Genomic DNA, 15756 nt, shown 5'->3' on the forward strand with positions numbered 1-15756 from the left:
TCTTATTATTGTAATTGTTTTGGGGCACCATGAACTGCACGAACATACGACAGCAAACTTAATAAATAAATGTGTGTTCTGCCTGCTCCACTGACTTGCTGTTTTCCCGTCTCTCTCGCTCTCTCTCTCGTTCTGGGCCTCCCTATTCCCTGAGACACAATAAGACCAGTTAATAACCCTACAATAGCTTCCAAGTGTTCAAGTGAAAGGAATAGTCACACATTTTCCACGTTAAATCCAAGGCTAGAGATGATTAAGCTCAGTGAGGAAGGCAAGTCAAAAGCTTAGATAGGCCAAAAGCTAGGCAGGCCTCTTGTGCCAAACAGTTAGCCAAGTTATGAATACAAAGGAAAAGTTCTTGAAGGAAATTAAAAGTGCTACTCCAGTGAACACAGGAATGATAAGAAAGCAAAACAGCCCTATTGCTGATAGGGAGAAAGTGTTAGCGGTCTGGATAAAAGATCAAACCAGCCACAAAATTCCCTTAAGCCAAAGCCTAATCCAAAAACTTCGTGCGACCCGTTTTATTGCGATATTAGCTTTATTGCAGTGGTCTGGAACCAAACCCACTATATTTCCAAGGTATGTCTGTATAGACTTCACGGCATTATTGTGAGAATCAAATGAAATAATAATCATTCTGGCACATAGAGAACATTTAATAATTCTGGCTTAAGGAGGTGGATCCAACAGAGGGTATGACCATGGAGGTGCAGGCATTTTTCTCTTCCCTGCACAGGTGGACGAAACTGAGGCAGAAGTCACACTTCAGTCCCACATGCAACAGCTTGGTCTGGGAGTACCAGCAGCAGATAGAAAGCATGCCTCCCTGGCTTAAAAACAAGAAATTCCTTTGAGTTACAGAAGAAATGGCCCCTCCCAAGAAAGTTGGGCAGATATTCAAGATATCCAGTCTCTGGGAGTGTTTGTTAGTCCCTTTGCCTCCTCTGTATCCATACAAGGTGGCTGGCATTGTGCACAGGCTTGCGGTGGCTTCCTCAGCCCCAGGGAAACCCATGATTGATACCACATACATTTGTTGAGGGCTTTCAACTCTTTCAACTTTATTCTACTCTCATCTCTTTCACACCTCACAACCACCTGGAAAATAAAAGTATCCTTCCTGGTTTACAAATGAAAAAAAAATAGAGACTGAGAGAGATTAAATAACTCACATAAGCTCAATCAAGGACTGAAACACAGCTCTCTGCCTCCAATCTTTCCCACTGCTCCTCCACAGGAAGGAAGTCCATTCAGCTTTCAGGGTTCACCACACACTCCCTTCCCAAAGCCCAACTCTTTTGCTATTGAAATTATATAGTGCGTTTAAAACATCACAGAAGCCAGAGACTGCGAATTCTCCCACTTTAGCGTGTATACAAGTCTCTTAGGGAATGTGTTTACAAACGAAAATTCCAGGGCCACACTCCCAGAAATTCTGACTCCCTGCATCTAAGATGGGGCCCAGGAATCTGTAGGTTAACAAGGTCCCCAGGTTTTTCTAATTTCAATAGTTCAATGACACAGCAACAGAGGCCTATGAAAGACCACCGATGGGACATCAGTGAGTTGACTTAATCTTTCTGAACATTCATTTCCTTCTATGCAGAGGAAGATAATAATATTTACCTCTGCGAGGTTTTGTGAAAATTAAATGAGATAATGCATGTAAAGTGTTGTGCACCGTGCTTGGCACATAGAACGTGCTCTGGTGACATCAGTCCTTGTTAGCACGACTGCTGCTGTCATGAATATTACCGAAATACCACCAAGCCTTGTGTTACTCAAGGGATAAATTATTATAAGCTTGAGACCTTATCATTTGGAGTCACTAAATCTACAGAAAATTGGGATGTAAAAGAAACATAAATAGAATTTGATAAATTTAAGTCATTTTTTAATAAGACTGACTCATTTATCCTCATTTAACTGCCTTGGGGTGGGGGTGTTGGCAGCTGTTTGGACAAACAGGAGTTTGTTGTTTAATTAGCAGACACTGATTAATGGCAGGAAAGGGGAGCAACTGGTAGATATGCCGGGGGAGCTTCTTGAGAACTGGCTTTAAATTAATGTGATCTGCACAAAAATTCAATAGCAGACAGCACTGAGATAGAGAAGAATGTATAGACCCCATCCGCAGCCACGAACAGCTGCCTCCTAGTTATCCTCCATTCCCCTAGGACTCTGGGGACATCTCTGAGTGCAAGGGCATCCTGGGACCCCAGGCTACCTCTATAGGTCGGAAGTCTGGGTGAAGAGGAGCTCTGCCTTCTTATTAGGGAAAGCTGGCCCGGAGGCTGCCCTAGGACTGCTTCTCCTGGGGAAAAAGAAAAACAAGAAGGAAGAAATTTCAGAAGGAAATAAGAAAAATTGAGCTAAGTGAATGACTTACAGACTGTCAGTGGTGGGAACCCCGCACTCCACACATACACACACTTTGAATTTGGCAAAAAGCCCAGGTGAGGTATGAAGTGACTGTCAGCCAGGACTACCCACAGGCTGGCCTGAGGCTGGTGGCCTGAGCTTTATCAGACAGCCTCTAGAAATCTGCATTTCACCCAGGCCACCTCCATCTCTTAGTGAGGCCAAGTAGGCACACACACACAAAAACCAAACAATTTCGGATTGGAGAAGGTCCAGAAATACTCCTGGGTATATTTTGACATCTCAGGAAGTAGGTTCTGAGAGAGCAACCCCAGCATTTCCACACCTGATAGGGCAGGGGCAGGTGGCCATCAGTACTTGACATCAGGCGAGTCATGCTTCAGCCCTTCCTTTGGAAATCTGAGGCCCAAAACACATTTTATGGATGAGAGCCAACCACTCCGGAGAGTTGTCTCTTGTTTAAGCTGTGCAGTGAACTACCTACATAGTGTGAATTGAGAGACCCGGAAAGTCTCATCCCCTAAAAACACCCGCTCCCCAAGCATTTCTGTCTCCAAATGTGTCTGTCCCTTCCTACTACAACATATCCAGGCAGTAACTTTCCTCTCTGATCCAAGTTCCTAAGGTGATGCAAGAGCAGGAGGGATACTCCAAGGAGAAGAGGCTACAACAGTAGCAGGTGAGGCAGTCACTCTTGCTTTCTCCAGAAAGTCAGTCAGTCCCGCTCTTGCTTTCTCCAGAACCCCATCCCCTGCCTTCATTTTCTGTCCTACTCTGCTATTCTCCATGACCTTCATTTGTCTCTGTCACCTGCTCCCTGTGCCTTTCCCATCTCTATGTCCATCCTATGCCAGGTCGATGCTGGATACACAGTAGGCTCAATCCATGCCTGAGGAATGACTAAGCAATGAATGAACAGAGAGGCGTGGAAGAATGTTCAGGGTGAGGGCTGCAGGCACATCTATGCCAGCCCTCCTTTACCCCCAGGGCAAGCCCAGAAGGAAGCAGACACTGGAGAGAAAGGCCTGGCTGTTAATCTTTTACCCAAAGCTCAGCTCCACAGTAACGCTCTTTGTGCTGCCCCTGCTAACTGGGGGCAGAAAATGTGGAAACATCATATATTTGCCTGTAAATCTGCTGCTTTTTATGTAAAAACATTCATGACTGGCTTCATGTTTTAGTCCTTACTTTCTCTCCCTCCTCCTGTATCCATTTTTATAACCCCCTGTTCTCACATGTCCAAACAACGTAACTAATCACTCTGTCACCTTGATCCCCTGCAAAGGTTCCTTTTCCACTGTTTCCCCCCAACCCGCCTTCACCATCTCCTTCTTTTCCAGCTCTTCCCTCTAGGGCAGCAGACTCTTTCATCCATAGTCACCAGGGCACACAGATCTCGTTTTCTTTATGATTCATCTTCCAAGAGGAGAAATGACCAGGATCAAGAAATGCATATGTGACATTGCTGGGGAAATGTGGCTTCAGACAAGACAGGAGTTGGCAGAAATGGAGGTTACTCACTTCACTCAAAGTGAGGAGCTGGGAGAGGTTGCCTTGGGTGGGGAGTTTTATTGGTTTTCATATTTATCACTGCAGAGTGCTATTAATGAATTGCCATCCTCCAAAATCAAACCATCAAGGTTGCCTTTGGGCAATGAAGAACCGCTGGTTACAGAAAGTGCCCCTGTTGGTCTGACAGTTTCTCATGATCAGGAAGTGTCACTGGGTGATCTGGATACCAATGTCCTGTGAGCCCCTCAGTGCTCTCCTCTGATTGCTCAGGAGCTTTGATACACTACACTTTGTCTGTCCTTCTGGAAGCCCTTTCTTTATTTGGTTTCCAGAGACCACAAACTTCTGGTTTTCTTTCTACATCGCAGGACATTCTTTTGCCAGGTCTTCCTCTTCTTCCTAATCTCTAACACTCTGAGTAATGTAGGGCTCAGACCTTGGACCTCTTCTCTATCTATTCCACCTGGCTTTGTCATCTCTCCCCTTCATGGATTTAAATATCAGGTTGATTCATAAGAAACATCTGATGATCAATCTTTTTCACCTGTAAAAAAAAGACACGTTCAATGGTCCTACCTAATACTATATAGCATAACTCCCAAATCTTTATCTCTGTCCCCTGACCTCTCTTTGAACTTCAGACTCTTATCCAGCTGCCTACTTAGACACCTCCACTCAGTTGTCTAATTGGTATGTCCAGATCAACCAAAGCAGTTCAGAGTAGGACTCTAGACTTCCCTGCCAAGTCTGTTCCTCTCCCAATCTTCCCCATCTCAGTTAAGGACAACTGCACTCCTCTGGTTGCTCAGATCAAGAACCTAATAGTCATCCTGGCTTCTTCTCTTTCTCCCACATGTTACAGAAGTAAGTTCTTTTAGCTCTAACCTCACGTCTTACATCTTTGCTCTTATCAACCTAGGCCAAATTTCCTGGGGTTGTTTCCTAGATTAGTGTGATGATATCCTAAACTGGTTTCTGCTTCTGCTTCTACCCTTGGACGTTCTATAATCTACTATCTTTACAGCAGTCAGAGTGAACACTCTGAAGCATACATCACATTGTGCCATTCTCTCCAGTCCAAATACTCCAATGTCTTCCAATAATGCTCAGAATAAAATCTAAACTCCTTACCCTGCCTATTTCCCAGCCCCTGCCCGTGTCTCTAATCTTCATCTCCTTTGCCTGCTTCACTCAGCTGTAACTCTTGCTCCTTCCCACTTCATCTGCCTCTGACACTCTCATTCCACTCATTCAAGTGTGTTCAGTATCACCTCCTCTGGAAAAGCTTTCATAGACCATCCCATTATCAGTAATAGTTATCCCTTCATCCTGCCTTCTTTAATATGCTGATCACATGATAGTATATGATAGGATGATTTGTTTATGTGTTTATTATCTACCTACCAACTAGAACCTAAGTTCTCTAAGGGCAAATATTGTTGTCTCTTTCAGTGTCCTTTCCTAGTGCCTGGCACCTGATAGATGCTCAGCAAATGTTTAAGTGAATGAATGAATTGATGAATGAGTGTGCCAGGCCCCCAGCTCTGTATCCTGTAGAGCTCAATACATAGTTGATGCTTGAGAATCTTGAGCCAGAAGAACTTTGAGCCAACAGTCTAATAATGATGTGGGATTAGGATTGTACTGCAATGTGAGTTTGTAGTTTTTAGAATACTTCCTTATATATGATAACCACTACCTCCTCTTTCCAACAGGCTGGAGGATCCCAAGGAAGTCACTTCTCCCTTTCCATTTTCTCCATCCAAAACATTTAAGTTTTTTTTCTTTATGCAGTGACCATGACATCCTTGGCATTGGCTATCACAACCATACACACACGCCACACCACGTCACACCAACAATGATAAAAATAATAGCAAACTTTCAATAAGATCTTGCATTGAACCAAGCACTGTTCTAAACTTTTTACATATATTATCTCATTAGGATGGCTTAATAATCCTATAAAGTGGGTGCAGATTGGATTTCCACATTCAGGTGAGGAAACTGACTCGCAAAAGGGACTAAGTAACTTTCCAAAGTTTACACAGCCAGTAAGAGAACAGGCCAAATGTTTCTGAGGTTTTCAGTTTGGGATAAGGTCTCTAGTGATGCTATCCACAGAAAGTCCCACTCTCCTACTGTCTCTCCTGTCCAGATTGCTCAAAGCTCTGAAAATCCCATAAAGACAAGGGCAACGAACATTAAGGGGTTCCTGTGTTATAGGGAGAAAGACCCTAGGTCCTCATATCCACCAAGGCGATGTGCTTTCACCCAAAGTATGACCAAGGCAGTGACACAATAGGGCCCTTTTCCATCATTTACCCTCTAAGGGTGCTCTGTGTCACTCAGAGCTGGCCCTCTTTCCCAGGCCAATTGAAGGACACGTTTGCCTCACATCTTCAAGTGAACAGCCGGAATCCATGTAGCAATTTCCCCTCCTTCACCCTCCCTTGTTAGCTCAGCTCCATCTGGTAAACAGGAGTCCTGGTGCCCCCGGTTTTCAACCCCCTCACCTGACAGGTAGCACCTAAAGAAAAAGGATTTCTGAAAAAAATCACATCGCCCGCACTGCCAAGGACAAGGAACCCTCAGGCTCATGCATTGATATGGTTTGGCTATGTCCCCACCCAAATCTCATCTTGAATTCCCACATGTTGTGGGAGGGACCTGGTTGGAGGTAATTGAATCATGGGGGCAGATCTTTTCCCGTGCTGTTCTTGTGATAGTGAATAAGTCTCACGAGATCTGATGGTTCTATATGGGGGAGTTTCCCTGCACAAGCTCTCTCTTTGTCTGCTGCCATCCATATAAGACATGACTTGCTCTTCCTTGCCTTCTGCCATGATTGTGAGGCCTCCCCAGCCACATGGAACTGTAAGTCCATTAAACCCCATTTTCCTATATAAATTACCAAGTGTTGGGTATGTTTTTATCAGCAGTATGAAAATGAACTGATACATGCATTGATGTCCGCCTCCTGCAATCCTGGCAGTGGGACCAACGGGTTACCTAGAGGCTGCTGCTTCTCACACAGGGATAGCTGACAAGGCACAAGGGCATTGCTCCCAGCAGGCTTCTGCCCCCTTCCTGGCAGTGCTAGGCCAGAGAAGAAAGAGTGGGGGAGAGGGAGGGATCTCTCTCCAAAGTTTGGAGAGCAAGCAAAAAGATAAATGGAACCAATTTCAAAAGGAATTACAGGGCATCTGGGGAAGCAAGACCCCTGAGTTATAGTTAAGACTCTGAAGAATCAATTAATATGCTTCACATCTACCCCACCTTACTCTTGGATGCACCAAATGCTTTCAGGAATACCCCAGGGTCCCCTCCTCACAGCTAAATAGGACTCACTTTCCACAGCACTAGAAACAAAGACTGCCAATACTCAAACTTTATGTGCAAAAGCTGCTTGTCTGAACCTGGATACAGAAAGATTTAAAGGCATACTTGCAGTGCAGTTTTTCCAGAGAAAGTGGAATGAAAAGGAAGAGGGAGGGAGCAAGGAGAGAGAAAATATTAGCTTAAGAAATCTCAAGTGTCTGACCCAGGAAGAACCCAGTGCTAGAGGGAAGTTGAGCTGTGACTGAGGTTTTCTTTTTGCAGTTCTACAAGGTGGTTAATGCCAGCCAATGGTGGCCAGCTCATTATTGATGGGTTGCCCAGGTTGGAGTGACTCATCTTTGCCCCAGACTTTGCCCCTCCACATGGATCATCCCCTGTTTAACAACCTAGGAAGTTGTTGAACCCCTTGCCAAGCACCAATGAACTTCGAGACTTTCAGAAATCACAACCTTTGTGGGTATCGGTCTCCTCATCTGCAAAATCAGGCACTGAGAAAATGATTTATAAGGTCCTATGTCTAATTTTCTGGAATTTAATAATAAAGACCTATAGTGGGATATGATTGGGAAAAAATCCTTTGCTTATCATGGAGTGGTTGCTAAGCAAGTCCCACAAAATAAGCAGTAGAGTCTCCCACATAACCTAGCTTTTAAATTTTAATCAAAGCCCATGAACTGAAAACAATCAAAATGTGTACTGAGGGAAGGGGCTGATTGCATATTAACTTCATTATTACCCAGATATATCCACCATCTCTCATGAGATTAGTGACATATGATCATCTTATTGGTCATCTTCAAAACAATTTACTAAATACTGACTAGTTGCCAAGGACTATGGTGGGAACTTTAGAGAATGCAGAAAACTAATATTATATTGTCTCCATCTTTATAATAATACAAACTAATACAGGAAATTTAGAATCATAATGGAATTTTTTTTAAGTCTAAGACTGACTACTGTTCATTTCAATGTTGACAAGTACGACATCCAGGTAGTGCTAAACCTTTGAAGCAAAAATGAAAATGTACAATATTATTATCACTAAATTATATCACTATAAACAAGTAATCACTAGTGCCCTGCAAATGTGCATAGAATATTTACCTTAGCCCGAATTTTGTTTAGAGAAAATCTAATCTTTCTCCTTAAGATAATGCTCAGGTTGGTCATTTTAGTTTCAATACTATATAGACTTGAGATTTTACCCACAACAACCTTCCAGACAGAACTGGCTATATAATTTGTGGGGTCCAGTACAAAATGGAAATGTGGGGTTTCTTGTTTACAAATTATTAATACTAAGAATTTTAAGATGGCAAAAGCAGGGTATTAAACAAAGTGTGGGCCCCTTCTAAGGTCGAGGCCTGCTCATAGATTATCCAGAAGTAGCCATGGCTGACATTTAATGAGTTCTTGCTGTCTGCTGAGCACAGCTCTAAGAGCTGTACATTTATTAACTCTTTTAATCCTCAGAACAACCCTGGGAGGGAAGTACTATTATTCTCTACCTATAATAAGGAAACAAAGGCATAGAAAAGTTAAGCATCTTACCCATGGATCTATGGACAGGAAATAGAGCCAAGATTTCACGGCAGGATTTTGAGGCAGACTGGGTTCAGGTCCCATCACATTGCTACACTATGCTGCTTCTAGTAGTCATTCTCCCAAACTGAATCTGGAAATTATACTAATGGATTTCCACTCCACAGAGTCTTTTAATTTTCTTGTCTCCTAAGATTAACACTGGGCTTGAGTAACTCTGAGGTTGTCACAGTTCCAAGGAACTGCAATGACTAGGGGCCTTTTGCATGTGTGTGACTGGATGGATATGGGCAAAGCAGAGTAAGCCTGAATGCAGAGAGCTGGGCATAGTTTTTCTTAGACTCCCGCATGTTATTGAACCCCCGCAGTCAAAGCCTGCTGAAGCTTCACAGCTAAGACTCTGGGTAAAAATGGCTCAGACCAAGAAGGCCCACCAGGCTCCAATAAGCCTAGTTCCATTTCATGCTGGAAGGATGGGGTCTCTGGGCAGAGCTGGACTTGCCTGCAACAACCTTGACTTCTAGCTCACGGCTGTGGCCTTGCTCCTGGGCAGGTCCCACAGGAGGAACCTCCATGCTAGGCACTCCACCCTTGCCACAGAGTTAGCCGCACAGAGTGGAAAATGAAGAGCGCTGTTCTTGGAGGGAAGAACGTTAGGCAGCCTGGCCCTCTGCTCTCTAGAACTGTGGTTTTCCAACTTCAGTTGGGCATAAAGATCAACTTAAAAAAAAACAGTCGGCTCCCATGCTTACTTTTTATATACAAGCCTTCCAGGATTTCTGATGGAGGTGACGCATTCTTCAAGCATCATCATCTAGAAAATGGATAACCTTAACGTGATGGGAGCATTGCCAGGGGAGGGTCGGTGACCCCTCTCCTTCACCATCAGAGATGAGCCAGCTACACCACCACTTCTAGCAGGGCTGAGGCAGGTCAGAAGATGAGACGCCTGAAGGAGGGAATGCAGCCCCCAGCTTTCTACATGGATGCTAGAGTCCCAGGTCATTCCTTTTTAACTTTGGCTAATAATCTTAATCAATATTTTTATTTTTACTGGAGCATAAATTGCACCCCCCACCATGACCTGCCATCCACAAAATGATGAAGGTTTCCTTGCAAACTTTTCTCCTTATAAAGGGTTTTCAGGCCTCCTCTTTCTCTCTCTACCTGCTGTTTCTTCTAAATACCATTTGGCTTGAAAAACTCTAATTTTGAGGAAATTCCTTTTTCTCAGAATGGATCAGAGTCATCAAATGCTGTTGATGAAATAGACTTTAGAGAGCATTCAGCCCGGCAATTTTACTCTATAGACAGGGAACTGAAAGCCAGATGAGGCCAGAGCTGACCAGAGTGACATAGAGTGGGGTCCACACTCACATGCATAGGTGAGGCCACTGAGCAGACCCTGCATACTCACCATTCACGCAACCCAAAGATGTCCCTTCTCCCCACAGTGCCACATCACACCCAGTAAGCTGACACCCACCGCAGGGCATGTCTAGACTCCCTTCACTGGATTTCCCATTAAAGCAATGCTGAAAACAGTTGTTTTTTTTTAATCTCTGGAAATGAATTGATATCTCATATAGCAAGAATACAGCAAGGGGGCCGGAAAAGTCCGCTGTGAACATGTTTTTTAAAAAAGTTATAAATAAACAGAACGATCAGAAACCAGATTAAACTTCCAAGTTGAGAATGAGACGTGGAAGATGAAAGGCCTGACCTGTTCCTAACTAGCCAGGCTGCGGCTCAATTGTATAATCCTCTCCTGGCTACATGGCACTGGAATTCATAAAACTGTGGACTTTTAGAACTGAAAAAGATCTTAGAGAAGTTGTCCAGCCCAATCCCTCACACTGGAGATGGTAAAACTGAAGCTCAGAGAGATGAAGACACTTGCCCGAAGTCACACAGCTCATATTTGTTAATCAACCAGGGTTATTCTTGCAGCTACTGAAGGAACCACAATGGATGTGTAATTTGGTCCCTGGCAAAGAAAACTTATTACCTAGTAGTTTGATATCTTTCCTATGTGGTGTAAAAATTTCAAACAGATCACCTAGTAGGGAAATGTAATCACAGTTTTTAATTAACATAAAGTCTCCGAGACATTTGTTGTTGTTATATTACTTTTATACAGTGTAAATCAATTAGCTGCAACGGGCTAGTGGGTGCAGAGAGTGGCAGTCAGTCACTGGGCAGATAATTGCTCTGTTGCTGAGATTAACACCTTATCATGCTATTAGGACTGCTTATGAATCTTGTAGTCCCGACGAAGCCTACAATTTAGGGACTATCCATTCCAGCTGTCTCCATTTCTATAGCCTCCTACATGCAAACAATTGTTGCACTAAGTGCAGCATTTAATTAAAGGCCCTTCCCATGTCATGGCTACAGTCACGGGAAAGACAAGAGACCTCGTTTGTTTAAAAAAAAAAAAAAAAAAAAAGGTACCTCTTGCTGGTGATTAGTTAGTGTTAAAGCAATCAGGATTAAAGTCAGGGAGGCCATGAAAGAAGGATAAGATATTGATGACTGTGGAACTGTCAATTGGAAAGTACATGCATACGTTTACTTTCGTGTGTTAGTAAGAAATCAGCGATGAGAAATATGAGCCCGGGTTTCTTCTCGCTTTAAAGGGTCATATCATCAAAGCCTGGAGTGCTCTGCCTCTTCCCAAAAGTCCAACCAAGCATCTTACCAGAATTGTTTTTAACTATCAGATTCTAGCATGAGAGGTCAGAAATTGGGGATTGACAAGGCAGGTTGGGGAAAGCATGAACCAAGACATTCAGATTGGTTTGTTGTATCCAAGTACGGACAGAAATTTATCTCCAAGGGAGCTCTGATTATATTTTAACAAAGGGAAGCTTTCCCTGGGACAATTCTTACTGCAATAGGAGACACCCCCTCCCCCAAAAAAAGTCAAACAGGCAACAAATAATTTTACCATTACCAGGTAATATGTGTTAATTGCTCAGTTTATATACTCAGAATGCCATACCATTAGAGACTGTGTATGCATTGTAACTAGAGCATTAATAAATTTAAAATGTGCCTATTAGGATGACAGCTTTGGAGGTGCAAAGGAATAACAGTTATCACTTGGCAGAAGCCGCTCTCACCCCATCTGCCGAGACTTTGCATACATTTTCAGCTTCCTGAGCAATGATTAGGCCTGTCAGAACCTCTTTAACCTTCTAACTGCTGGTCCCCACTGGCCGTAATTAGAGACTAATGAATTCAGAAGATGCAGGCCGTGAGGAAAACTGCCTTGACAGTTTGTGTACAAATTAAGCCCCAATTACTTCATGCATCTTTTGCATCGCTGATACAAGTCTCTGTTATTATTTTTGAATATGGTCATTTTAGCAGAAACGAAGAACTTGGCTAATGTATTTTGTCATTTTTATGGCTCATCATAAAGAAAAAACATACTGGGCGGGTCATGAATATGTGAAATAAACTACAGCAGATTATAAAAAGAAATTAATTTTCCTCTTGGGAATACCCTACCACCTTTTCATCCCCCCGATGGATAAACTTATTAATATGGTTATTTTTATTCTGATAATATCTGCCATTGAAGGATCCTGACTCATGAGCAGGTAGTTTGGCTTAGGTTTAGCCTCTGAGTAAGGAGCATTTGGGAGTGAGGTGCCCCTTCATTGCTAATCCTGGTGTGAAGACTGCTTCGAGAATATTGTCAGAAATTCTTTGTTCTGTGCCCTTACTTGTTCTTCCACCTTCAATGGCCACGGTGAAAAGTTTCTAACTCCAAGGGGCACACCTTTTAACTGCCAATAGAACGGTCCAATGTCCCCATTCTTAAAAAAAAAAAAAAAAAAAACTTCTCGAAACAATATTGAATCTTGTTTCAGCCCTACCAGTCAACCTGACTAGATATTCTATTTTAGTCTTTCGGGAGATCCTTTCCCCTACTCTCTGGGGTCACACAAAAATCCTGGCTTATATGTCCTCAGAAAGCCCGGGGAGTAGGCCCTCATGTCTGCAGGATGGTCATCACCTTTCTGGCTATTTCTTTAGCTACAAGATGCTGCTGTTAGCAGTGGGTCCTGCCAGATGTCTTGGTCTCTGTTGCTCCAGGCAGCTCAAAGATCCCCCTGCCGGCGGTCCTTCCTTGCTGAGGACCAGTCTCCTATAGCCATCCTCCACTAAAGTTCCTACATACCAGAGAGTTCCTATTCCTGCTCCACATCAGCCTCAGAGAAAGTTAAGATTCTTCCTTCTGTCTGACCACTTTCAACTCCCCAGCTTAAAGCACTTCCCTTCATTCTCTCTAGTGGTAGGCAGAATAATCCCACCTTGCTTTAAAAAACGCTTATGTACTAATCCCCAGAATCTGTGATGTCACTTCACATGGAAAAAGAGACTTTACAGATGTGATTAAGCTAAAGATCTTGAGATGGGGGGATTATCAAGGTTGACTCAGTCTAATCACAACGTTCTTATTGGAGGAAGACTGGGGGATAAGAGTCAGTAGTAGGAGCTATGACAATGGAAGCAAGAGGTTGGAGTGATGTAAGGAAGGGGCCACAAGCCAAGCAATGCAGGTGGCCTCTAAGAGCTGCAAAAGGCCAGGTAATGAATTCTCCCCTGAAGTAACCAGAAGGAGCTGTCCTTGCAGACACCTTGATTTCAGACTTCTAATGTCTGGAATTATAAGACAATAAATATATATTGTTTTAAGCCACTACATTTGTGGTAATTTGTCACAATAGCAGGAGGAAACTAATATAGCCTTCTCCAATGGAAACTTAAAGATTTGTGTTTGTATTATAATAATCACTCCAATAATAATTAATACAATAATTTATTTTATATAAATTAATAGTATCTTTCCTCTTATCTGTAAGATTGAAATCATAAGCTATCCTCATGAGGATGTTATGGTAACTAAGGGAATTAAAGAATCAATTGGATATGTGGACCAAAGTAGATATGCAATAAAAAGTTGACAACGTAGAGCTCAAAAGTGAGTCTTAGTATGAATATGAGCCAAGACAGTGTCAGCCCCTACCTGGCTTCCTCTGCACTAGGTCCACACAACTGGCTCTTTAATGGTCTCTAGATGCAGGCTGCAGCTCACCTATTCTTGAGTGGCAGGAAGCAGTAGTTTCTTGTCTAGTGGACCTAAACCTGACATACCTACTCTTTTAGGCTCTGAGTACTGTAACCAAGACCCATGTATTTGGTCCACTATATCACCGCCAGGTCTTCTTCACAGTCAAAAATTATCTGGGTCTCAAGTTTAGAGAACAAGATACTGGAGTTTGAGTAGCTCTGAAATTACAGTGAATTCACCTCCTGTGTTGGCTTCATCCGAGACCTTAACCTTAGGGCAAAGAAGCCTTAATTCTATTTGCTTCACCTGTTGAGGACTCCTGTTCTGGAACTAGAAGCTACATCCTCAACGCAATCCATTGACTGGGGCCATAGGACCCCACATCATACTTGTTCGTCCCTTTCTGGGACCTATGTCTTTCCTCTTTATCCCCCATATTTAATCACATTCATCAGCCATCCTTGGATAGATTCTTGAGTGAATATCAAAAGCTAGCTTGACTGGGGGGATTTGATCCACATCTTAACACCTGCTGTTTTACCACTGAATTTTTCTCTCCAGAGCTACCTGAGTCATGCTGTCCATTTCCCCCAGACCATCAAGTTCCCATCCTGTATACGGCTCTACTTATGTTCTAGGTTGCCATCAGTCCATTGTTAAGGCTGTCTCTGAGTAAAGAGAAAAGCTAAATAAAGATGGTCGTGGCTTAAACACTGACTTAGAAACTCATTTCATTAGAGTGATTTATTAAAAAGCAGTACTTAGGAAAAGCATATTATTCATCTCTTTAACATGATTGCATTAGAGCGATTTTTTTTCTGGTGACAACTTTCGAGGTAGGTTTTTTAAAGAATAAACACAGTCTAGTGGAAAATTATGCCTAGAGTCTTGGCCTGCAGTGACAAGGTACAGACTGCTACAAACTGAGGCCTTCCCATAGACCTCCCCTTCCTGTGAACTCCTAACTCAGCTGCAGTCTGACAGAATAGTAATGAGAAGTATGAGAGTCCCGGAGCAGGGAGAAAAAAGGGGTGGAAACAAGAAGCCCCAGACCCTGCCCACATCCCCGAAGACCCATGTGGGGAAACAGCTCTCCAGCCTTCAGCAGATAAGCTTCAGGGGATGCTGAAGAGAAGAGGGAGGACTAAACTCACAGTGTCTGGAGCTGCGTTTTAGATTCACAGAACCCCAGAATGGGAAATTGTGGACCAGAAAGGCCAAAGCAGGACCACTTTTTTCCCTTTGTGATGGCAACACAGCAGGCCTTCCTATCAGGCCTTCATGGCCATGGTCTTGAAATGAACTCAAGAAGTGCTGCTGTAGGCCAAGATCAGAAAGTGTACCCCATGGACACCCGGAGCCCCAGGAGGTTATACGGTCTTCAATGAGCCTGGTATTATACCCTCATTCTTTCTCCTAGCAAAGTGAAAATCATTTCTATCATTGCTGTTCAAATTGTGGCTCATTTATTTGTTTGTGAAACTAAGATTAACTAGGCTTTTGAAAGACCTCACCCATGGATGAGGTTCTGAGCTAACACACCCTCCCTGCCACCTAGAAGAGTTTCTCTCTGTGTGTCTTTGACTCCTCATCTTCCACATCTTGACTCTGGGATCTCCACACTCATTTAACAGACGGTCTTTGTATTTCAGAGGAGATTCGGTGCCTTTTATAAATTTAATTTACATGGAAGCCTGGTAAATAGTTTAGGGTCTGAAGGGAGATAGGCCTGACCCTGCCACACCCTGGCAGTACTCTGCTCAGAAACATCACCCGACGCGTGAGAGACCGCATGCATGCAGCGGGCTGGGCTACAGGTCTCCTTCTGTCTCAACTACTAGAGGTGGGACAAGTCAGGGTGGCCCACTACCGTGTGGGTGGAAAGC

The 15756-nt window shown here is 43.3% G+C and overlaps 1 long non-coding RNA gene across 1 annotated transcript in view; it reads right to left on the reverse strand.

Annotated features, from left to right (window-relative positions):
- Positions 1–3892: 3892 nt before the first annotated feature.
- Positions 3893–15756, reverse strand: part of LOC105551027 — a 182667-nt gene continuing 170803 nt past the window's right edge. Inside the window, exons 5-6 of the long non-coding RNA XR_001007810.1 lie at positions 14438–14538; positions 3893–4441 (exon numbers count right to left, since the gene is read on the reverse strand). This is a non-coding gene — a long non-coding RNA (uncharacterized LOC105551027). The remainder of the gene's footprint in view (positions 4442–14437; positions 14539–15756) is intronic.

Source organism: Mandrillus leucophaeus, unplaced genomic scaffold (genome assembly GCF_000951045.1).
Source record: "Mandrillus leucophaeus isolate KB7577 unplaced genomic scaffold, Mleu.le_1.0 Scaffold503, whole genome shotgun sequence".
NCBI lineage: Eukaryota > Metazoa > Chordata > Mammalia > Primates > Cercopithecidae > Mandrillus > Mandrillus leucophaeus.